Source organism: Hoplias malabaricus, chromosome 17 (assembly GCF_029633855.1).
Source record: "Hoplias malabaricus isolate fHopMal1 chromosome 17, fHopMal1.hap1, whole genome shotgun sequence".
In the NCBI taxonomy this organism is placed as follows: Eukaryota; Metazoa; Chordata; class Actinopteri; order Characiformes; family Erythrinidae; genus Hoplias; species Hoplias malabaricus.
In genome coordinates this window covers 9752991-9779618 of record NC_089816.1, presented here as the reverse complement: position 1 = coordinate 9779618, position 26628 = coordinate 9752991, and the positions used below count along the sequence as shown (strand labels likewise).

The 26628-nt window shown below is 40.1% G+C and overlaps 1 protein-coding gene across 2 annotated transcripts in view; it reads right to left on the bottom strand.

Annotated features, from left to right (window-relative positions):
- The window catches only part of pcdh11 (protocadherin 11), a 214876-nt gene extending 209150 nt beyond the window's left edge, over positions 1-5726 (bottom strand). For both annotated transcript variants that reach the window (XM_066650065.1, XM_066650066.1), the window contains exon 1: positions 4952-5726. The gene's annotated coding sequence lies outside the window, so the exon portion shown is untranslated. The remainder of the gene's footprint in view (positions 1-4951) is intronic.
- Positions 5727-26628: the final 20902 nt, after the last annotated feature.

Below are 26628 nucleotides of genomic sequence, written 5' to 3'. Positions count from 1 at the left end.
ACGATCTAATTATATCTCAGTATCAGATGACAGCATGCAGCATTAATAAAGCTAATTAGCTTCACAGTGATACTGGGATCCTATCAGTATTGTCTGATCATTGCTTGTAAAAATGATTCCCATTGGCCAGATGCTTAGATTTTAAATATTTAAACTGACATGGGCGTCCTAATTTATTGCACACCGGAAGAGCAGAAGCATTCTGTGCTGTATCTGCAGTTTGTTTTAATCCTGTCATATATATATATATATAGTCCCATGTTTTACACTGTATTAACTTGAAGGATCAGTAATGACAATTAGGCATAATTCCCATATCAACATATTCCTTAAAGTTGACGTTGACAATTGTACTTAGAAAAAAAATGTTTTATAAAATTCAAAACATGCGCTCAGAAGCGGTCTGATGTGTTTACAAAGCGCCAGCATCAGTAAAGGGCAAAAACAAAACAAAAAAAAAACGGTGTCTCAGTCCGGTATGCATTCTCTCTCTCTCTCTCTCTCTCTCTCTCTCTGCTCACAGCAGTGAAAAAGCACCTGGCGCTTTTTACACCACAGAGTAAACTCCAAATGTTGAAAAGCATGAGCCGAGATGAGTATAATTTTCTATTCCTGCTCCATAGGTGGAAAATATTGACTTATTTTTGCTGTTTCGGATCACTTAAGGTGGAAACAGCACATAAGTTCGGGAGACGGCTGATTGCATGAAAGTAAACTGACCATAATTATTACAAAACTGAAAACAACTTGAGATACAAATGCGTTTCTGTTGTAGTTTCTGTAGAATTTAAACTTCAGCCACGTACAAACGAGTTGTTTTTTTCTCAAACATACTGTTCCACCTTAAAAGACGCTGCGCTCACGAACGTAAACAAATCAGAGAGAACTGCAGTTCCCCACAATCATAGATGTGCCCTTTAAGCCAATAAAATCATGCTTCCTAAATACTTTTCCTTTAATCTAAAAAAGTACTAAAACTAAAACAACTGTAACGTTGCAAATATTAACCAGGGAGTTATGTGCTCCGCAAGCACCTTTTGAGACTTGTATGGAGTTGTATGCAGCATCTCATAAAAACCTTCCAGTGCACCACAAATGGCATATTATAGCGCATTGCCATGTTTTAAAATGTAAGGTGCTGTGTGACCCTAGAAGATACATATATTTAGGCGCATACAATATGATGGCATTCATCATTGTGTTCATATAAATGATGTCACCTTACATCTCAGCATGCTATTTTGAGCTTACTGCAGATACTGTCAGCACTTTAAGAACCGTCTGCATGTTTCATTACAGGAAGAATAATTAAGCCTTTTAAGTTTGTATTCAGCTGCTTTTCTTGTCTAATACAACTGAACACTCCTTAAAACTGTCGACGTGATGGAAATTTCATATAATGGAAATGTAGCAAGGGACTGTGTTGCTATCACATCATATGGTGTTGTCATATTGCTCATCCATAGCATTGTAGAAGATAAAGCAAATACACTCTTTGCTTGGTTCGCCACCATACTTTAGAGCTACTGAAAAATAACATGTAAAATGGACTAAGAAATAACCACTACAAATCTCCAAAGGTCAAAGGTCAGGTTGATTTAAATATTGAAAAGCCAAATATTGAAAAGCAACTACACAAAGTTTGATGTTTGCTACATCATGATCATAAGACTCGTGCATGATCAATACCGAGGTATTAACATACTAAATAGGTTGTCAATCGAAAGGGATAAACAGACGTACTGAAAGCAATGCAGTCGATTTATGGCTGTCAGCAACGATTATGCGTCCAAAGAGCCATGTCAGCCGTTTGCCCAGAAGTTTCCATGCAGTAAACTGACAGAATAACTCACGCTCAGAGATCCAGCCAAGAGGAAAGCGCGCGGATGTTTGTTTGCCTATTACGACGAACCATTAATCACAGTCAGGATATTTCGCTGTGCTAATTTGGCCTATAAATAATCTTAATAAAACTTTGATTTAATTTCAGAGACCAACATCAGTCAAGCCATTGTGGGCACCTTCAAAGGAGAAAGCATGTCAGGGGCTGCTATATCGGTTTCTCAGATTAGCTGCTTTTAATTGGATTGCTAAGTGTATCATGCACAAAATACAGGCATGAACAAAATGAGCTTCCTGTCAAAGGAGAACAAGAAGAGAACCAGGGAATTTATTTTTTATTTTTTGGCTTAGCGACACCCTTAATGCCCCATAATCATAATCACCCCCCTCTCTTTATTTCACCATTATGCTATTCCTGAAGTGGTATTAATTTTGGGCTTCATAAAGGTTGTCATTAAATGATAAATGTGAAAAGCCTCTTCAATAATGAGGAGCAAGGGACCAAAGGAGACCCAAACACGACTAATCTCATAGCTTTAACTTCTCTGTCCTTGGGCTATGATGACCTTGAATTTTGTCGTTTTTGGGACGTGTGATTTTTTTTCTCTTGATACCCGTGATGCGACAGATCCTGTTCGCGACATGAGCTTGATCCCCAATTTTGAAGCAGCCTAAATAAAATGCAAAGCATATAATTTGCATGCTGTTGCAATCTACATATTTAGCTAAGGACACATAGTATTCCATGGACAGGAAAGAGTGTCAACAGAGGGCACTAGAGTGGTTAGGATGAGATACGGACTAAAGTTGGATCTAAGAACTTTGAAAAGATTAAAGCAAGAATATTCATCATAAAATGTTTAAAACATTACAAACAGTCAGAGCAGCGCTGCAAACTGGGACGGCGCTAATCGCACTTTAAAGCAATATCAACGAACCTATCAATCAAAGTGCGCTATATCTTAGTAGCAAAGCTGAGTGGATGACCATCGCATTTCACCAACAAAAAGTTCAAAGATGAATAACAATTTCTCCTCGAAAAGGCTCGTCTCTGTGTTACTGTATATTTTCTGTCCTGCCAACACTAAGAAACAAATCAGTTATAAACCACAACATAAATATTACAGAGTTATGACAGGCAGAATGTCATTTTTTAACATGCCGGTGTGATTGATGGCTTCTTCCATGGGGTCACATCCTGCAGTCTATTGCATGATAGTAATAACGAGCTGTGCACAGCTGTCTAAGTTAAAACTGGGGTGACACTTCCCAGAGATGCCTAAGTTAATATATATCATTTTCACAGCGGAACTACATCCACCTATTATTATTACTTATGAGCAATGCTATAGTTTAGGCAATCCAAATATAGATTAATTGGAATGGTACAAGAACCGAGAAAACTTTCGCCCACACAGGTAACCACACAGGCTGATTTTACCTAGCAGCCTCATGTGATTTAGTTGGATAAGAAATGAAGACAATGTAGTTTTCTGGCCCAACTTATTCAAAACTGTATGTATTTACTCAGTTGTATGCAAATCTTTGCACTTCCATTCTTTCCTGCTCACTAAAATGTTTGCCTTAATAATTTGGAAAAAAATGGAAAACAAGTTATCATAACATCTACAGGGAAACGTAAGCTTAAAATACAGCATTTCCTGCTCATTTCAGTCAACGTTTAATTATTTGCTGAATTTACTCATATTACCACCATTAACACATGAGGTTTACACAGGCAGTACACTCTGTGTAAGTATTTCCACAATATACCACATTCAGCCAATAACCAGTAACTGAGAGTGGGAAGTAGTGATGAAGTGAGTTCTCTGTACATGACGTACTTATTTTCACTTTTCATCTGACCACTGGTGTCACAACTTTTAGATTGGAGACATAACTACTGAATGAGTCAGAAGTTGAAAAGTCTTTTGGGTTTTAGGGATAATGTGCAGTCTGCCACATAATGACCATTAACACACACTCAGATGTCGGTTAGTTTAAAAGCCGTAACAAATCTGATTATTCTTTGTTATATTTATGCAGCTCAAATTGGATATAATTAATAGGCCCTACGCACTACGGTGTAATGCTGATTAGTGACCAGTGTATAAACAGTAAAATAAAGATCAGAGATGTATCCTGTCAGTGTCGTGGATTTACTAGGTGTTGACCAGAGTTGAACTAAAGAAAAAAACTGAACCAGCCTGGTCCCTCTTCCCTGGGTCTGAGTAAGAAATGCAGTTCTTAGGTCGGCGTGCACAGAATATATAACAAGAACCCAAGCAGAAGCTTATTTTAAACGCAATAATGGGTAAAGTAACGTGGCGTAGTGAAGTAACGAGGGGCGTTGTTGAAAATGAATTGAAGGCGGAATTAATCTGAAGAATGACGGATATCCGTGTCCCTCGAGCGGCCGGTGAAGGAGTCGATGAAAGCCGTTGGAGTTTCAGAGCTGAGGCCAATCTCAAACCGTTAGCCATTAACAGCTTACAATGCGCTCTTTTGCGTACATCTTAAATCACCGTAGGTAGCCTTAACGTCGCAGGTGTGAGGATATACGTAAACCCTACTGTTTTGCGCTTAGTATTTAAACCTTATTATGTGATATTTTGGTCATTATTTCATTATTATTATTAAGTTGTTGAACTGCTCCAGCTACATGCAGTGATTCTGAAGCACCACTTGAGAGATTCACGTGCGCGGCTTAAGCCACGGTTAATAATCCAAAAACAACGGCTATGTTATATACTGGTGTCGTGTGGTGTTGGTGTTGAGCCGTATTCAGCTGAGAAATTAAACTTGGTCCAGCGTTATAGTGGAGCTTCCACAGGAGGTGGGCGTCAGGCATGTAGGCTAGCGTACCGGAGAAGCGCGTGATATGACAGGATTTTATTGAGATATTTCAGAAATAAACAACACTTTCTGCCAGTTTCAGAGCTTGGAACTGCACGAGCACTCTCCTGAATTCGCGCCTATTTTCCGCAAGCCTGGGCGCTTCCATTTTTTAGTTCGAGTGTGAGCTAACAGCAACAGCAAAATTCAGCAACTCTACTTCAGACCCAACCACCACACATTTATCTGGTTATTTAACCAATGCGTGTCTTACCGTCTGTATTTCCTGACGAATATGAGGGAAAATAACAAAATTCCTCTCAATTCCCGTCACGTAGCAACATCACCGCTCGAGGAGGTGCTGAAGTGGCGCGGAGCGGAGTGAAGTGGACAGCGGCAAGAATATCCTCCTCACCGGCGCGAAGCAAAGTGCCTCGCCGCGTGGACCGGTCCGTATCCAACTAGAGGGAACGAAAGAGATCCATGTCCAGTGAAAGAAACCGAAAAGTCCGCGGTCCTCGAGCGAGCGGCGGCGAACATTAGCGGTGCACTTTTTTTTTCGGCTTTCTGAAGGCGAATTCCTCCTTAAGACCGCTTCAGTTCCACACGGCACTGGAGGCTCCAAGTCGGTTACTCAACAAGCAACACTTCTGACTAGGGGGAAAAAGGGGGTGTGGAAAACCCACTCATAGCTCGGAAACGGGGAACTCTCCTGGGCCACTGGAACTACTTCAGTGCGCACTATTTCACTAGCACTGCGAGCGTAAACACGCTAGTTCACCATCACTTTTTTGGCAGAGTGATGCAGAGCTTAAATGCCCTGTGTTCAGAAGAAGAAGACAAAAAAATGAAATCATATAAGCCTATAGTTGGGCTGCTGTTGGTGCTTGCGTTTCCCCAACGGAGCCGGATGAAAGTGCGCCTTGGCGCAGCATCACTCACACACTCTGACACACTCTCGTCGTGCTGTAGTTGTGCGCAGAGCTCAGTCTCCGTTTGTATTGTACGAATTCAGTCCCCCGTGGCCCCGCCCACTTCACCGCCCCTGCTAGTCGTCATCGCAGTGGGTGGAGTTTGCATCCCTTTAAAGGAGAGCTGATGCTAGCGCTGGAGTCAGGCAGGACGCCTTGAGCCGCGCGGTGGATGGAAGAGGGGGGCAGTGTTTGCTCGGTGAAAAAGTAAATACTTCATGTTGACAGCAGTCACTGTCATTACTTTTGAAGTCTGAAGCACGAGGTGCATTTTAAACTTGTAAACATTTATTTATTTTTGGCTCACAGTTATTATGATTAGTCATAGGGTTCCTCAGACAAGTTAAGTGCATTAAAATGCATTATTTGGTAATGGTATTAGTAGCATACAGCCTGCATTAAACATCAAAATGGGTTAGGACCACAATAACACAATGTGACTGATATTGTACCGATTTGCACAAACCATTCCACTGAAACGTGCTTCAACAGTTAGACAGAGTGAAAAGCCTAATCCACCTTAGTGAAAAGCAAAGATAGTCAAAAACAAACAAAAAAAAAGACTCAAGCAAGTTCTTTCCCAAAGTTGAGTCTAGAAAAAGTCTGAATGAAGCATTTTACAAAACTACTTAATTACTTATTAACTTACGGAAGTGCAACAACCGCTGTAATTAATACATTAGCTGTTCTATGATGTTTATGTTTAGCACAGGACTAAAGAAATTAAACATATTCTCGTGTGGTTTTGGGTTCCAGAAGAATATAAACGTGTGTACTGTAAAAATCATAGAATATGAGAGGCGTTTAATAGCTATTGAGTAATTGAAAACAACAATAATAAAAACAGACATGAATAAATTAATAAATGAATTAATATTTCTGCCTGTTTCAGAGTTTTAAATTCCCTAAACACGCTCCTGAAGTTACTGAGAAAAATAATCCTTCCAAAAGGGCAGCAATGGATATAAATTATTTGCTGTTTTGTGGTTTTGATGTTTACCGGTAGGAGCTGTGAAATTAATTAATTAGCATCTATTAGAATAGGAAGTGAAGTTTATATGGCTCTATGTTTCTCTTTCTTTCCTTTTTTTCTAATCAAAATTAAGCACAAATATTACACCAAACCAGACTGAAAAAAATGAAAAATATAAAACATAAAATTAGTCACTGAATAAGAGTGGCTAAACATAACAGAATGAAACGTAGATGAAACGCGTATGCTAGCTAAGTTCTAAATTGACAATATAAGGAAAGTGCACTTCAATTTCCTAGTCACATTCACTTGAGTGTTTCTACCCACTTCTGGCTGTTGAAAAGACTCAGTGACTATACCACATGATGTAGGGTTGTCTAAATAAACCTAATCATTCAAAAACTCCTTGAATACAGTGAAACCAATGGCAAACACAGAAAATGCAATTTGAATGTTTACAACTACTTGGCTTCTTTGCATGGTACACTAACAGTAATGCACAGATATTCATTGTATATCTGTAGGAGCAGTTTCAAGCTTTGGTTGACAAGTCAACACTCCATATGTGAACATTCATTCATTCATTATCTGTAACTTATCCAATTATCTGTAACTTATCCAATTCAGGGTCGCGGTGGGTCCAGAGCCTACATGGAATCATTGGGCACAAGGCAGGAATACATCCTGGAGGGGGCACCAGTCCTTCACAGGGCAACAGAGACATACACACACATTCACTCACACCTACAGACACTTTGGGGTCATCAATCCACCTACCAACGTGTGTTTTTGGACTGTGGGAGGAAACCGGAGCACCTGGAGGAAACCCAGGTGGACACAGGGAGAACACACCAACTCCTCACAGACAGTCACCCGGAGCGGGAATCGAACCCACAACCTCCAGGTCCCTGGAGCTGTGTGACTGCAACACTACCTGCTGCACCACCGTGCCACCCCATATGTGAACAGTAGTATAATAAATAAAAGTAATATAATCTACATAGGTAGACTGGCACTTGTTCTATAGCATTTTACGCCATTGGATTGCTCTGATGCAGTTAATATGGAAACATAATCAAACTTTTAGCTATTCCTTATAAAACTGAGAAACATTTACATTTTAGAATCATCAATAACCTGTTGGTTCCCATGCAACATGACAATGAAATTGTTCTTTTTTTCATGTTCTCTCAATTCACAAGTCATCACTGTCCAAAGAAAAAATAAGCATCTCCAAAATAGTAACTTTAGAGTAGAAGTCAATACCCTACTTAACTATTAGTGGAAGTCAATGTAAAACAGATTATTCCAGATATTTTAATCATGTAATTTTCCCACAATGTGAAGGACAGCTGCAGTGTCCAAATTGGATACATGTTTTTCTTTGGATGGCATTGAAATGTATTGAGTTGTAAGACTCCAAAATGAAGACTAAACAAGTGTATATTCAGTCCATATTTCATCTCAGGATATACTGCATTTCTTCGTTCCTTTCTAATATTATAGTTGATTTAATACACTTTCACCTTGAAAGGCACATTTCTGTTATTGGAAAGAAATAAAAACCCATAGCTTGATGGCTGAAAATCACTCCAGGTCTCACATTCAATAAAGGTCATTCCCTCAACATGTCCACATTGATCATGCCATTAATTTTGTCATTGCTGCTATGCAACAAATCACAAGCAATAACAAGTCCCCTCGAGCACTTTCGGTAAACAGTGGCTATAACCTCAGTAAAACCCATTGGGTCCTTTGGTACAACAGAGCACAGTTCACAGTGCAGGAGGTGTTTAATCTGTAGGAGCGATTAGAGAAATGGAAAGGACAAATAAAGCCCCAGGAATGGAATGAAGTTGTCAGAATCTGTATATGGACAATATATGGGCAGACATGACTGCTAAACAAATGAGAGTAAGTGGCTGATTGGTGGAACAGATGTTAAACAAGTGAACTGAAGTCACCAACTGTCAAAGCTGTGAATATGTGTTAAGAGTTAATTGAAAACCCATTTTATAATCTATTCAACCAAGTGTGGAGAAATGATCAACCACTTATGGTTGTAAGCCCAGTGGGAGGCTGATAGCAGTATTCACTGACAGAAACACAGACCCAAAAAAAAATGTTTCCTACAAAACTCCACTATAAGATCAATGTCTAAAGCCCTCATGATGGAAATGGACATTTCTGGAGGATTTTTGAAGTGCTCAGCCAGCTCTTTTCCCTTCGTAAGGTCATGTGGCTCTCCCACTCCCACACCTTAAAGGGTTTGATCGCTTCATGTTTTTAAGATTCATGCTTCATGACACTGAAGGATTTCTCCAAGGGATGTTAAAGAAATGCAAATCTGAAAGCCTTAAAGCAATATAAAAGGCACAAAATACCTCATGAATAATGCAGAGGGTTATTTTGCCACACTCAAAATGAACTTTCAGAGAAGCCAGTTATGCATTTCTGATAGGACTGAAGACTCCACCACACGCACAAAGTAGCTGAAGTGGTGCGGCTGCTTCCTTCAATTTGGACATTGTTTCGGCTCTTGGTAAAGCAGGGCAGGAGCGTGTGTGCTCACCGCAAAAAAAACATAGCCTTCAGCAAAGTTGAAACTTTTATAAGATGCACACATTTGTACGAATGATTCTTTTTTATCTCTGCCGATGTCCTTCGTACTTCGGCTAAACAGATTGTCTTTCAATGGGACTCCGTGCCAAGCAGCTTTGAGAGTTGTCCTCTGCTATCTTAGCCAAGGTAGTCTGCCGCATTGTGACACACTATATCTGTGCCAAACGTCTGGATTTTTTAGCATTGTAGAAAGAACAGAGTTGGTATTAATTCATATAAAGAAACAAAGGCAAGCGGTTCAGTTTCTGTTGAAATCATAAAATCATTCTGTCTGCTGAAATAAGAAACAGGACTCTAGACTCATGCATAGGCAATCAATAATCATATTTATAAAGCAACAATGCTTACGTATTTTACTTCAAAGTCATTTTGGACTATTACTTTTGGTCCATTCATTATCATATTTTCTAACATTGCAGTATTTTAAATGGAAATCTGTATTTTCCAATTATATCAAAAACACATGTACAGGAGATACAAGGTTTGTTTCAACTCCTCTAACATATACACCCAGTGGAAGTCTGTTTAAAGTATCTAACACTTGAATTATGTTTTGTCTGTGATATATGGTTGGTGAATAATCTCTAAAACTCAGAGCTCTGTGGTGGTTCACATTTAAAACCAATCAGATCTCAGAAAAATGTACCCTCTTTTTTTTTTTTTTTTTAATCACAAGTAGGAATATATAAAAACTGAAGTACTGTGTTCTTAGCCAGGCCTCTGCCATATACTTTCAAGTGTTATAAATGGAACAGATGTCTGTCACTTTAGTTTAATCTCCTTATGCCAACGCAATGTAATTAGCTTCATTAAACATCACAAGTTTACTGGCATAGGTTTATGAAGTATTGCTTTAAAAATACGTTAGTAATTGCATGTATAATGTTGCGCATACTTACACAAAACCAATTACACAACCATTAGTGCGGTACAAACTGGAGAGTGATTACGTGCATAAATATGTGAACCTTATATTTAGTTGAAAATTGTACAAAGATGACATTTCAAATATTGAAACAGATATTTTATACAATTGCTCATTTTAAACTTGATGCCAACAACTTATTACAAAAATGTTGGTACAGGGCAAAAAAGACTGGTAAACTTGAATTAATGTATAAATAAAAAAATAGGGGTTAATTGACAACAGTTCCATGACATGGTCGAGTTTAAAAAGAAGTTTATCTCAGGGAGGCTGAATCTTTCAGAATTAAAGACATTAAGGGGTTCACCATTCTGTGAAAATCTGTATGAGCAAATAGTGAAACAATTCAAGAATCACATTTCTCAATGTAAAATAGAAAAGAACCACCAGATTTCTTTATCAGGCGTACATTATATAATTTACAAAAAAAAAAAGGGGCCCAAATTGGCCTTCTGCTATATGTGGGCCCTCGAGTGGCACTGAATTAAAAAAGACATGTTTCTGTAAATCACTGAATGTGCTCAGATATTCTTCCCTAAACTGTTGTCTATCAACACATCCAAAAGTTAAAAGTCTAACATTAAAAAAAAGAACCACATGCGAACAGGATCCAGAAACACAGTACGCCTGGACTGAGGTGATGTGGAACAGTGTGATGTGGTTTAACAAATCAGAATTTTACATTAATTTTAAAAATCATGGACACTGTGACTTGAGAGCTAAAGAGGAGAGGGACAATCTAGTTCGTCACAAGCTCACAATTGAAAAGCATCTCAAATGGAATAGGTGTGCATTAGTGCACATGTCATGGGTGACACACATCTGTGAATGCACTGTTAATGCTGAATGATATATACAGTTGTGGATATACATGCTGCCTTCCAGATCCTGTCTTTTTCAGGGAAGGCCTGCTTAGTTTAGCATGATAATGACAATCCACCTTCTATATGATTTACAGCAGCATGGCTCTTTACAAAAGGTGAGGTGCTGAACTAGTGCAGACCCACTGGAAGCATTTGACGGATTATGAAATGAAAAATACTACAACAGAGACCTGGAATGTGAAGCAGCTGAAAAACCTATCATTCATTCATTCATTATCTGTAACCGCTTATCCAATCCAGGGTCACGGGGGGTCCAGAGCCCACCTGGAACCACTGGGCACAAGACGGGTACACACCCCGGAGGGGGCGCCAGTCCTTCACAGGGCAACATAAACACACACACACACACATTCACTCACACACTCACACCTACAGACACTTTTGAGTCGCCAATCCACCTACCAACGTGTGTTTTTGGACTGTGGGAGGAAACCGGAGCACCCGGAGGAAACCCACACGGACACGGGGAGAACACACCAACTCCTCACAGACAGTCACCCGGAGCGGGAATCCAGGATCCCCAGAGCTGTGTGACTGCGACACTACCTGCTGTGCCACCGTGCCGCCTAAAACATATCATATAAAATGTTAAAGATTTCACATTCAGGGCGGCACGGTGGCGCAGCAGGTAGTGTCGCAGTCACACAGCTCCTGGAGGTTGTGGGTTCGATTCCCGCTCCGGGTGACTGTCTGTCAGGAGTTGGTGCATTCTTCCCGTGTCCGCGTGGGTTTCCTCCGGGTGCTCCGGTTTTCTCCCACAGTCCAAAAAACACACATTGGTAGGTGGATTGGCGACTCAAAATTGTCCGTAGGTGTGAGTGAATGTGTGTGTCTGTGTTGCCCTGTGAAGGACTGGCGCCCCCTCCAGGGTGTATTCCCACCTTGTGCCCAATGATTCTAGGTAGGCTGTGGACCCACCGCGACCCTGAACTGGATAAGCGGTTACAGATAATGAATGAATAAATGAATTTCACATTCAAAGCCAAAACACTTGGTCTCCTCAGTTCCCAAAGATTTGTATAATGGGTCACACTGTTTAGATGGTCCCCTATAAATTATCTACAGATAATTCAATAATTCACAAACATTCTGGTGATACTAAGTTGATTATCAGCAATAATATGGTTAATGTTAGTGTTAGCAGTAGGTGTCGGTTTTGCCTTGAGGTTTAGGTTTAGAGGCAGATTTAATAGGGTCTTTCACACCCAACTTCAAGTTCAGTTGCGTTTAATGGAAATTTTATTGAATGATACACTGAGCATCTACAGAGCATCTACAGAGGACCATCCAAATAAAGTGTTACCACAGGAATTGTAGGTAACCTTCAACTGAGTAAGGCATTAGGGGTAATATCATACATTTTTCATTTACTTTCTGAAATCCAACCGCTATCCAATTGTATTTACCTCGGTATGTGTTTGTTTGTTTATTATTTGTTTCCACACCCCACTTTGACAAGCCTTGTCAATAAACTCATTTAGACAGGCCACCTCCAGCTGCACTGCACAGTTCCTCAGATTAGATTCTGTGGTGAAGGGAATGGGGTGAGAGGTTTCTCTCAGTACAGAAAGCATTAAGGTGTGACATGCCATTGGCAATCAGATCGAATAAACACATGTAGTCAAGGTGAGTACATAGTGTGTTAATTGCACTCCTAGCACTAAAACCTAAACTAATGCTGTGCTGCTTCAGTTGTTTCTTTAATGTAATTAAAGTGCTTTACAGTAAAATGGGGGCTGCTGTGGTGACGTATCGATGTGGTAGTGTAGGACCCAAGAGGTTAGCTTTGTGGGAGTCTTTTCGCTTTTTTCCTTTCCTTTTTCTCCCATTCTTTCACAGATATGATCAAACGGGCTTTTTCTGTATGTCTAAATCTGCATGCTGTTGGCCCCTCTTACTAGATCCATGAGTCATTACTAACAGCAAGAAGAGAAATCTTTGGAGGAAAAGAACACACTAATATAGCTTATCAGTCTGCCACAGCTGGGCAGGGATCGCTGCTGAGGGCTGGGGAGGTAAATTGCAAGGTGTGCCTTAGTGTATTAACATTCAAGTTCTTTTAGAAAGGATTGATCTCTCGCTGCTATAATACATGGGCATGCCTGTATATTATCCCATCTGCCTCCAAAGAAAGACTTGTTTCTGTCTGCCTTTGCCATGTTCAATAGCCACTTAAAAATCCTGTCCGTCTACTATGCCAAGGATCTGCCGCATTGAGCCACTAAATGCCGCTTGCCTTCAGAATTCGGTATACTAACAAAGACGAGCCTGTTAAAGCCTTTAATTCATGCTCATTAATAAAAAATGTCCACTATCAAAATACAGATACTTCTTTGCTGATAAAATGAGGCTAAATCCACTCTACAGTCTCTAGTAATATCGCACGTCTCTCTTGCTACTGCAAGTCTCTATGGAAACAATATGTTGACATTCACACAAGGCTGTCATACAACTGTCTCTCTGAGCTTACCAACTTACCCAACGAGATACAAGAGATACAGATGTGTCTAGGTGTGAGGTGAAAGAGTTACCTATCCTGACCTTTGCTTTTTTAAAACATGCAAAATTCATGGCTGGAGCAGCAAACTGGCATTCAAAGGGAAACTGGCCTTCAGACGCAATGATCATTGGCTCGTCACGAGGTATATACGGAGAAAATGGCAAAAAGTAAACAAAGTCAGGGGTAGTACGTTCAGGGCCATGAATTATGAAGGACACACTTTTGGAGACTGATGAAATATGCAAGGATTCCAGTCACCTATACTGGATATGGCTTCATTGTTTGTGTGTGTAGTGGTGGTTGGGAATCTACTCTTAGCAGTGTAAAGAGAAAATGAGAGAGAGAGAGAGAGAGAGAGAGAGAGAGAGAGAGAGCAAAAAAAAAAAACACTGTGTACTCCCATCTGTATTTTCAAATGTCAATGACTGCCGCCATCAGGTGCATGGTGTGGGTGTGCAATCAGTATTAAGCAGAGAGTTGAGAAAAAGGGAGGAAAAAAAAAAAACGTTTCATGCGGAGCAGTCTCCTAGGGCGTTAAGCTATTGTCAGGCCATGCTGGGTTTTGTGTCTTGCTGCTCTGTTTTACAGTCACTGAGATGAGTCAGTTACCCAGGCTGAGGGGGCTTCTTCAATAAGACGTGATGAAAGGATTTCCATGAATGTTGCCCTACAATGAATTGCCCGGCATAGGTCACCGCCGCAATGGCTTGAGTGAAGGATAGTGTTTGTTTGAGCCTTACCGCAGTCAGACAGAGGGGGATCTTTAGGGGCTGTGGTGAGGTCAAGAGGTCAAGGAGGACTACGACAGAGAGGATGCATTTGACCTGAAGCCTACCCCCCCACACACACACATATTCAAACCAAAGCACTACATATTTTCTGCAGATCAAGTGAGATTATTGTATCTTCCATCATTGGGCCAGGCGTTTACACATTGGGGACTACATTGGTGGAAAATATCGGCAAAACTAATGAGTTTCCCTTTGATTGCCGAGTGTTAATGAGAGACCAATTACGGCGTGCCCAGAACACTCGGGTTCACATTGTCATGCTCTGTCTACTGCTTCCCTCAACCACAACAAGCCTTAGAGGATACTCCATGTTTTTAACATATGAATTCATTAATAGGTCCACTGCTGATGCTTCGAATGAGATGTCTTGTGTGACCGATTAAGTTACGCTCGCACAAATAAAGGTTCCTAAATGGCTGGACGTGCGGTGGCCAGCTGTGTCGCTGAATCATTTTGTGCAGGCACAAGAGAGCTAGCAAAAAATCTACAGCTGATTCTTGGTGGCTCATTTGCATACGGAGACTGTTGCTATGAGGACCAGAGAAGTGTCAGCTTGTACATTAATAGTACTTATTTAATAACAACCTAGCTCTTAAAATATGAAAAGACCTTATTCTTATGCAGGGTTCATAATGCCACATAACGCCTACATATATCCTTTATGAAAACCTGTAGATAACATAAGACTAAGACAAAATAATATAGAATTAAATATACAATATAATGTGGTTATAGAAGAATTGTATGTATGCTTTAAACAGTTGTAAAGATGTATGTTGTATGGATACTTAAATAAATTAGAGTAGATCTATCGAGTCTGATGGCTTAATGTGGGTTTAATAAAGTGTCATGTCACTTAAACACAGAGTTAGTTGTAATTATGTGATATGACAGTTCACCAGGGAAAAAAAAACCTGTGTTCTGACACAAACCGAATGTCAAAAAATGTAATAAAAAATCAGTGTCACCTGCCATGACCTTTGATATCTTGACATCAAAAGTGACAAAAGCCTTTGTTTGACTGATGTGACATTTTAAGGGTCAAGGCACTGTGTCAGTAAGAGTACAGGACTAACAGCACAATCTTCTTGAGCTTGTTAAAGTATGTTTAAAAAAAAAAACAAAGTAACAAACACTCTTAAAAGTAGTTGTTTCTAAATGGTTCTTGGCTTGGTATTGGTATTGGTCTGGGCAAAGTCTTAAATTGGTTTAGAGCCAATGTAGAGGCTCTTTGAACTTTGCAGTGTTTTGTCACATTTACATACGTAGTGTTATAGCTGCCAAAAGTAAAGGCAAAAAATGATATGCTGCATATTTATACTTTTATTAACAGAACTATGAAGGGCATTCAATAAATACCTGGTATGGCTATAACCTACTAATCCCGCAGATCATTTTATAATGGTTTAAAAAAGCTATACTTTCTGAGGGCATGTAAAGGAAACATCAGCTGATTTTGATTGTTAGTTTTGTTGCAATCGCTACAATATCTAACTCATTATATGTAACACAAGTTGAGGAAAGTTGATTGTTGTGCTGTGTGTGACTATAGATTAGTGCTCCGCCCTAAAGCCAGATTTGGTCTTGAGTGATTGATTTTTAACTGTTTCCAAAGCTCTATGTGGAAAATGATTTTCTAACAAAAGCGATAAATGATAAATGATAATATATAATTTTTTCAGGAAATGAAAAAGCTCATCGTCAGTTAAACCAGTTCTATAGAAATGAAAATTTAAAACCACAGAAGTTAATTGTTATACATCATACATATACCAAAATATTATAGAATACCCCTCATATTTAGAGGAGATTCAGGGTACAGCAGAACCCAACACCAACTCTCCCTCCCCTGAACAAAAGTGTTCCTATTTAGCACCTCTGTATTTAACAGAGGACTGATGACAGACTGCTCACTTTTCTGACTCTTGAAGATGAAAATGTTAGCAAGTGATATGAGATCATCACAATGTGCAATGCAAATGATTTCCTGTGGTCTTTGCAGCAGTTGTGCCGTCTTCTAAAACAATGGATTCTATTAGTTGATTTCTATATCTGAGGGGTGCCAAAAAACAGGGCTTATTACTGTGATATTTGCACATCTCGGTATGAACGAGAGACACTGTTTGTCCTTTGCATTGGATTTGAATAAGAAATAATATTAATGTGGCACAGTCGTGCTGCTTGTCCGCGTACATCACCGCATGCAACATCTGCTTTCTGTGACAGAACAGAGCAGGATCAATTTGTTGTGTGCATGCATAACTAATTCATCACATTGTTCTCCTGTAGATCTGAAACAAATACACACACACACACACACAAACACACACACATTCTGACACTCATGCGTTATTTCTTTGTGTATTATGTTGTAAGTTTAGTTAGAAACGATAAACAGTGTGGATCTGAATGTATCATGTTACAAAGGCATTCTCTCTCAAACAAAAAGGCTTGTTTTATTTCAGCATTTTCCTGCTGTTTTTACCAGCCTAAATGTTATTTAATTTTTTTGCCATCTGCTTTCTGTAAACATCTAATCTCTGAGTACTACTGACCAGCAACTAACCACACACTGACCAGATGTTCTGGTCGTCTGTAAATGTGAGGCAAAAGTTTCCCAAGTAGCATTTATTCATGAGTTTAGCAATAGGACTCAAGATGAAGTATACACTATAAATCCAAATGCCTGGCTTATAAACAGTCAGGCTGTTAGTTGTGAGAGAAACTAAACGCAGTACAATTATCCTGACTAACGCTGAGTTGTTTGTCTGTGATTATGGCACAAGGAAACGTTTACTCCGCCTTCAATAGCAGCTCTAATAGCAAATAACACCACTATTCTCCATACAGCAGACTGGGCTTTGACAGCTACAATACACCAATACGGATTCCTGGGCAAGAGTGGTGAACACAACCATGCATGCAAAATGTCATTTTTAAACCCAGTCATGATGACTTCACCTGTTACCTGTAAGTGCTAATTGTGGAACCTTCCAAAACAGTGTAATTATCTATCTATCTATCTATCTATCTATCTATCTATCTATCTATCTATCTATCTATCTATAAGTTGTTATAGATTACCTAGTAATTACCCTTTAATAAACTATTTATAACATGCATAGACCTAAGGTTAATGTGTTTGTAAACTTGTAGTCATTTATGTTGTTTTAAGTTGCTTTCAGTCACAGGACAGAATTGACAAGTTATATATTGGAATTAGGGTGTGTGTGTGTGTGTGTGTGTGTGTGTGTGCGTGCGTGTGTGTGTGTGTGTGTGTGTGTGAGAGAGAGAGAGAGAGAGAGAGAGAGAGAGAGAGATGGAAATGTGTGTGTGTCTGTGTGTATGTGTGTGTGTATGTGTGCATGCTGTGCAGTGACGTCTCATCTAGATGGCGTTGACAACACCTGTCTTTGCATAGGAAGGTCACCGAATTGATTTCAAATAAATTTTTATGTGGTAAAGATACTGATCTTAATGACCAGCCTTTGTAAGGTCAGGGATTAAAGTGGCCCCATTGCTAACAAAAGCAGGCGAAATGAATTGCATATAGTAAGCGAAGACTCAGGAGCTTGGACCAGGCAGCTTCGCCTGTGTGTGAAATGTTAATGGAGCCCTTTCTTTGTTGTTGGGGGACAGATGAGATGGCTGAAAAAATAGGCGCTCCAAAATATCAGCGTGAGAATATATCCCCCTGCAATGTAGCCTTCTAGGTGAGACAAAACCTGCATTACTAGGACAATGAAGGACCAGTCGTTATTTGGCACTGATAATCTCTCACAGATGGTCCCGTGCTTGATGTTCAAATCACGTTTTGTTGCATTTTCACAGCCTTGAATGAGCTGTGTACACAAGCATTGTTTGATGAGGGAAAATTGAAGGCAGGCCTTGTAAACTGTCGGCGCCTGATGCCAAAGACCGAGCTTGGCTGAGAAGGTTTGCGCGAGACGTTTTGTTTTCTCCCGACTTTCCTGTCGCAGAGGCTATACCTATAAGCTGAGCTCTCTGTCTGCAGATGGAAGAAAGGCATAATGACTGTGTTATGAGGCGGGATGGTGGCTGCAGTGCAGCTCGTGGGCAAGCGGTGGACTGGAGGCGAGGGAATAGACTAAGGTTTACATGGATGAGACAATTTCTCTTCAGGGTTTTGGTGTAATTTAGGTTGAGCAATGGCCCTCCTCTGACAATTGAAACGAAGGCTCTGTGTAATTAACCTAGAAATAGGATGAAACCCCCAACTCAATCCTGCGCCTCAGCGTAACACTGTCATCATCTCCGCCAACAATTCAATTTCATCCTTTCCTCCTTCAAATAAACAATTTAATGAAATCAAAATTAGGCGTCACCTTTTTATGGGGTCCAACCTTTTCAAAAGCTGTAATATCCCACGAGAGGTTTATAATTATTTATCTGTTTAAGCAATGCCTCTGGAGCGCCTCAAGAATACCTCACAGTGACAAGCAGAAACAGAAGATTTGTCTTAATTTACACTATAAGCCAACATTTGGTCACCCAGTGTTTCTCCTGAATTGAAGGGTATTATTTGAAATCTTATTCATTGCTACAAAAATGTCTTCTACTCCTCTGGCAATGTATCTAGGCTATATATTGGAACATTTCTGTGGTGTGTAGCCACAAAAACATTAACAAGCTCATGTGCTGGTGTTGGACGATTAGTATGGGATCACAAATGGAACTCCAAATCATCTCAAAGCTTTTAAATGATGATACGACACTCCACAGAACACAGTTATACTGCTGCACAGCCCAATGCCAAGGGGCTTCATAAGGCTTTAGCCAAAACCTGGCATTATATAGGGTTACTAGACTCATGTGTAGCTGCTCCAGAGCATTAAATTTCATGTCATTTTTTTTCCCATGAATAATAAATAATGAAAGAAACTACTATGCATTTTGCATTTCTGTAAAATACGTATTTCTTCAAGAAGTGCTTATATAGCTTTGCCAAATCATTTGAATAAGACATATGATGTATAAGGATATGATGTTGAGCTCTATTCTTAAGGTACATCTGTGCACAGGATCCTGCAGACTAAGTGTGCATTGTACCATAGCTGTGTTTATGAAGACATATTTGCACAACAAGGTTCTGTTCTTCTCAATACAGCGCAAAGGTGTTCTGCATTCGCAACGTATGAGGAATACTTTAATAGCAGAAAGCTCCTTCAAAGGTGTCACCGCTGGGTTATATTGATTCCTAGAGCTTAATCCAGCACAATCTCTGGACTGAAATCCATTCTGCTGCTGCTCATCATCTGGCCTACTTCTTTGGGTTTTTTTTTTCTGACATTAGTAAACCGACAACACCTAATACCTAGGAAATATGCAAATTCCCTCTCCAAGGACAAAGAGTGTTCACGTTGATTCAAACCTCCTTTGTTCCTTTTCTCCATTTGAAAGTGAGGAGGAGGATGCAAAATGTTTGTGGTAACGGAATTTGTAAATAAGGTTCCCTCTGAGAGATGTGAAAAGATAGACACAAGCGGGAACATAATAAAAACACAGAGCCGGCGAGTGGCACAGCATACATTATATAGAGGCCAGTTGCTTGTAAAAACAGATACATCACTGTTTTACTTGATTGTATATTACTATCACCTCAGCAGGGTCATTCAGGAGCCAACACATTTCACTGAACAAATGATTGTTAGTGATTTTTATGTTCTATAAATGGTTTAAAAAATGCCATTTTCCCAACATTTGGCCAGGGATTTAAAGAGATCCACATGGAAACAAAGCGTTAAGTTTTTCGGCACTGTGCTGAGTCGTTTTAGTCAGAGGGACAAAATTTAGCATGTCTGTCCTACCACCACGTATAAAGTAGCCGGTAGAACAGGACCGATTGATCGGGATCCCTCTTAAACACCAGTGAATGGACATCCAGCAGCGCGTCTCGCCTTTCATCTCTCTTATTACCTACCCCACCCTCCGAGTTCATTGACACCTTTGCGGCAGTGCATTGGTTACAGGCTGCTGGACTCCATACAAAGTGACCGCCTGAATCACCTTCATCCATCGCTTCATTCACCCAAGCATTGAAACTTTTCCAGCCTATGCTCCTTACCTGAGGGAGTCCCTCTCCACCTGTGTGAGGAGCATGAAAGGCCTCCTTCCAAATCAGCAATTGATATGGGCCTGGCTAAGAAAAGCAGCACACCACAGCAATCGATGCCTACTGAACTTCCAAGCTCAGAGACGCTCACCACTTTAACACAGGCTTGGAGCTCCTCAAAGCTTCACAATGCCAAGCCTGGTTTATCACAACTCTGACAATAGATGCAAGCCATTGTTGATATTCTTCATTGAGTTCAGTTCAGTTCTGTTTATACAGTGCATATTTTTTTTTTCTTTTTTACATCTGGCATTGTCACAATCCTGGGTAGTGAACATCTCCAAGTGAACGTCAGTGGGACGACAGTGGCAAGAACATAATAAAACATCACCTAAAACATGAGGAAAAAACCTTCAAATGTACTCATCCTGATCTGGTTGACACTGGGTGGCAAACAACAACTCGATAAGAGCATTTTGACTAAAGTATTATAGATTTTCACTGAGTGTACCACTGTTAAATTACAACAAAACAATAGAAATAAGCCTGTGATTGGACAGAAGTGTACAGATTATTCAATGAAAAGATAAGATAGAATTTTATTGATCCTGAAGGGAATGGCAGAAGTGGAGTGGGGTTGCAGCTACAGAAGCGCTAAATGTTTACATTTACAGCATTTGCCAGACACAATTATCAATACTGACTTATAGTCCTACTTCTGCTCCAGATGTAGGCAAATTTTAGGAGTCTTGTCTAGGGTCTCAAATAGCACATTTCTAGTACATGGTACCTGCTGTACTCGACTGTTTTCCAAAAAAGTACTACCCCCCGCCAGCCCCCAACACCAACACAGTGTAATTTTACAAGCTGCCATTCATCCATTGATTCAGATAAAAGCTAATATGGTCATTACTGTCCAGGGACCACATTTGCCTAATAGAAAAGCAAAAGAGCTTAGTAGAGCCGTGCCGAGTCGAGTAGGGACAATGCAATGGAAAAGCGCCATTATTGGTGTAGCATGGTGTCCTTACCCAGGTGTGGAAACTGTCATTTTGAAGTCACTGTTGCTGATCAATATACTATCTGCTCAATTTCGGCCTACATCATAAATTGTGTCGGTTTATTTATATGTAAATTCTACCCTCCGTTCCTTTTCAAGAAAATGATCTGTGACCCTGTCGTACCAACAAGGCGACTTTTCCAGGGACTTGACTAGTGTCCTCTCAATGGCCTGCAGAGCTAGGCTGCTTAAACGGCCTTGGCCCATGTGAAGTGTGTCCGCCTGTGATTGCTTTGTGACGGTGGAGGGGCTCAGCAGCACCCACTGGACAGAAACTGCGATAGAAGTCAGAAAGAGTGATAGAAGTCAGTCTCCAAACACAAGTAGCTACAAAAAAACCCACCAGAAATAGAAGCTTGATTTGTCGCTAGTCGTTTTTAACAAAGAAAATGCCGCTAAGAGGATTAAAAAATTCTCCGGTTCAACTCCGGATCTTTACACCAAAGGTTCGCTGATTCGCTCATTTCGCTGTCAATAAAAAAGGGATTCAGCCTCAGACAGATCATCCAATCATCATGCAGAAGCTGAGCGTCCGGGCCAGCCGAGGCCAGCCCACTGCCCCATAGACCCCCCGAGACGCTGAGCATCTGATGGGCGGGACAAACCCCAGCATTTATCCAATGGGTCGTCTCGTTTCGCTGCATTTCGCTGCTTCGCTATTGAACTCTGTGGACGCTGTGAATTTGCGGGAATGATTGAGAGGAGCCGCGTCTTTACCAGTGATAAGAAGCAGCAGAGCAATCACCTCTGATATTATATATATATATATATGACAGCTTGTAATTACAGTGTTCACTCTGGAGATCTGCAGTACCAGGTATAATAACAAAACAGTAACAACACAGTGAATATCATTGGTATTAATATACTGTAAACATGACACTGAGTATTGCAACCCAGTGCAGTTCAGACAGCAGGAGATCAGTCGTGTCCCTGCAGAAAGGCGATTCATTGTAGAATCTTATTGCAGTGGGGAGGACAGATCTCACATGGCACACTTCAGCATGGCACAGCTGTATCTGTCTTCCTCTGAATGCGCTGCTCTGTTTCGGCACTGTTGTGTGCAGGGGGTGTGATGTATTGGCTATAATGACGAGCAGCTTATGGAGAGTCCATCACAGAGACTCCAGCTTGACTCCTACTACAGAGCCAGCCTTCCTTATCAGCTTGTCCACTTTATTCTGAGCACTTTTTTTTTTTTTTTTGTGATGCTCTTGCCATCGCACACTACAGCATAGACTACAGCTCTCACAGCAACAGCCTGCTAGAATGTCCACAAGAGTTTTGTACACAGTCCAAAGGACTTCAGTCTCCTCAGAAAGTGTAGACAGCTCTGTCCTTTCTTGCATGCTACACAGGAGTTAGAACTCCAGTCCCAGGTACTTGTAAATGCTCACCACTTCCATGTCCACTCCATCGATGGTGACTGGTGATGGATGTTTGAGCTTTTTAAAGTCCAACACCATCGCCTCTGCCTTATTGATGTTGAGCTGTAATTGGTTTAGCTTACACTAGTGGAAAAAACAAAAATGTCTGTCATTCTCCTGTCTGTTCCTGACACACCCCATGATGGCCATGTCATCTGAGAATTTCTATACATACAAACTGTGGTCGATCAGTCAGGTAGTTCATTATCCCATGAGATGAAGGACTCATCCACTAGCGCCTGCCAAAGCTTCTCCCCTAGTAATACAGGGCGTATGGTGTTGAATGCACTGGAGAACTCCATGCATTCATCTCATTCAGGGTCACAGTGTCCACTTGAGGGTAGGCTTTTTCCAGCAACTAGAAAACCTCATTATCCTCCCCAGTGCCACCCTGATATCCAATCTGCAAGTGGTCCTGGGCTGGTCTGACTGGTGGTCTCGGGTGAGCCAACATCATCCTTTCCTGTGTCTTCATCAGAAAACCAATGACTAGTGTTAGAGCCCTAGACTGAGAATGAGAAGTAAGCCCATGAAAACCAGTGACTACTGTTAGAAATCTTGTCACGGCATGTTATATGAGTGTGTTAAGTGCTATAATGGGATTTAGTTAACCTTGGAAAATTATACACGTGCAGGTCAGGAACATGACTACACACACAAACACCATCCTTCGGCAAATGCTAATGATGCTGTGCAGCACAAAAGGGAAAAAAAAGGAAAAGAAAAAAAAAAAACGGTTAAAATGAGAGACCCAAACGAGCTTCATTTTCCTTCCTGATGATAATTGCATTTTCATCAGCAGGACGATGTTTTTTTGTCAAAGTTACACTGCCTTTAGGCTTCCCTTGTTTTTATCACCAAGGCCTTAGGTGATGCATGTTATGGCTTCACTCTAAAATCATTTGCAGTTGCAGCAGGTTACTTTGCCTGAGTTTCTAATTAAAACTTGGGGAAAGTTCCTGTTCTGAAGAATATCTTTATGTAAGAAATTAAACTTCTATCATCAGCGAAAAGTTTAATCTCAAACCTCTTTAATATCCAAGAGTCTTACCATTTACATACTGGCAGAACACTCATCTGATTTTTCTCTGGACAATGCAGGAGAGCAGGGTTAGCTCTATGGACATGTATTTTTTCATCAATTCCACTGCCTAGTGATCTATGAGACCTCATGATTCAGCCATGGTGATTTGGACAGCACTTCATGTCAGGATCCCAAGCTTATAGGACAAACAGTGGGAGGAGCTGGAAATGCTGCAGCCAACCAACTGGTCCTAAGCAATCATGAGAGTCCAGTCGGTAGAGACTTCCTTAGCAGAACATTCCCTCTGTGGATTTTCTGAGTATAGATCATGCATATTTCCTTGAACTCAAATTATATTTATGATAGACTTCTAATGTCAGACAATACTGAGAACTGCTTCTGTCTTATGTGCTAAGTTAAAATATGCACTCTGAGGCAAAAGAAAGGTTTTGCAGGTGTGCATTATTGTCACTAAACGTACAGAGAGTGTAAATATACCTTTAAAGATACAACAGCGGTTTTAATGTCCAGTTGTGTTCCCTAAAAGTACAATGAATTCTCTTCTCCAGAAGGAGAGGTTAATATTTGTAATCTTTCGTTATAGAGCTTTGTAAAATAAAAAAACCTAATACAGTCTTGGAGATACGCAATCAACACCATTTTAAAATCTACCATTAATATAGAGAATGGTTCAAGTGTGTTCCCTTGAGGGTACCTCCACAGTGACAATTTTATTTATATTAATATTCATCATTTTTATTTATTTTTATATTCATGAAATCAATCACCTTGGCTGAGCATTTCCACATTGAATGCACTGTGTACAGGTTGTGTTTGCAGATGAAGGGACTACATGCCTATACATACAGCCATGTGTAGTAAATAAAGACAAACGTGTAGTTATATCTGGGCTACTTCAGCCAATTTTCAGGTTTGTACTTGAGCATATTATCATATAATCATGTAGTTAATGTGTTATTATCAACACAACTAAGCTCTTTCTGCTTCCCTGAAGATGTAGTTTTATCTTCTAGTTTATTTTCATTGTCACACTCTAACAGTGACTGTGAAACTCCCAACATGCAATGTGTGCTTGGAAATGTGGAAAGGTAGCAGTGCAATACAGACACACTTTAAACACTATTTTAAATCGTATTCCCTGAAGGAATAACACGTAAGAGCCATTTTCACAGTTCAAATCCAAACTAGAAGCTGCATTGTTTCAACTGTTGGTTGTGTGCATTGTGAACACTGAGATCACAATCTGGAGAGAATCCCACCTAATTTGACTGATCTGTTGTGTGGAGAGGAAGGACAGAGAAGTTCAATCACAGAACAGTTGGCTGTAGGTTTCGGATTAGTGTCTGTGCTGTGCTGTATCACACCGCTCTGTGGAACAGCCAATAAGATAATACTTTTGTCCACAACAACAATTATGGGGTATGTTAAATGTTCAAAACTCCAGCCATGTGCCTTAGGTTGCTGTAATACTAAGCACATAAGAGATCTCATATAGAGCACATGCTCCCTCTGGGTAATGTTGGATGAGGCACCGGTTTCCAGAGGTCCTTAGTCATGGACTTTGTGCCTGACACATTCAGACTTACAACAATGGCTACAGCTGTAGGTATCGTTTTTCCAGTGCCTCTGCTGCTTGCACAATTAGAAGACCTACTTATCGTGGTCTTCCGGGACTGCGTGTCTTATTTCTGACACCACTTTAGCCTCTCTTATGAATCATTTGGCTTTAAAAGAATGCTCTGATGTATTTTCCAGAGGAAGAATCATCATGATGCTTAAAAGTCTCACAAGAGTCATAGATGTATTTTAAATGAATCAGAGTTAAGAACAGATGTTCCTAAATAAATATCTCATTTGTCACAGAGGCAGCCGTTCTAGGCTCTCGGTTCTAGGTAATGAGGTTTTTTTCTTTCTTTTTTTTTTTTTTTTTTTTTTTTTTTTATTTTTTATTTTTGTTTCTGTCAAATAATGAATTTGGACAAACACTGAAGTAAAAAGGAAAAAAGAAAACTTTAGTTCTCTGAAATTAAGGTGTCAGAAGGTAGGGTTCAGCACTGCAATTTTCTGTTTTTACCTGGTTGGATTTGTATAATAATTCATTGTTTATTTTGATTTATTAATCATAATTAACTAATTTAACTAACTCATCTAAAACAAATACATTTTTATGAATTATTTTCAAAATTAGCAGTAGCCATTTTTTTTACACTGGACATTAAAATGAGCCAAAGGACAAAATATGTACTATATGGACATTTGTTGTCTGTGAGGATTTGATGGCACGGGAGATTTACAGAGGTCAGGTACTGATGTTGGGTGATATTCAGTAGATCAAAGGCCACTCCAGATTACCCTAGATGTATCGGACTGAGATCCATTATTCCAGAGAGCACATTTCCACTGTTCCATGGCCCAGTGCTATGGGCTCTATATTCCTCAAGCCCATGTTTAGAATGAAGCAATGTGAACCTAGGCTCATTTGCAGCAGTCCCAGAGCAACCAATTTCATTCCATGCTTTTATTTGGAAATTATACAAACTGTGTGCCAGCAGGGTGTGCATGATGTCACTCATCATGTTAGTGTGTGTTGTGTTTTTAGGTGGATAAGACACAGTAGTGCTGCTGGAGTTTATAAATAATCAATCATCGCCTGCCGCCATAATTGCTGCATAGTCTCTGT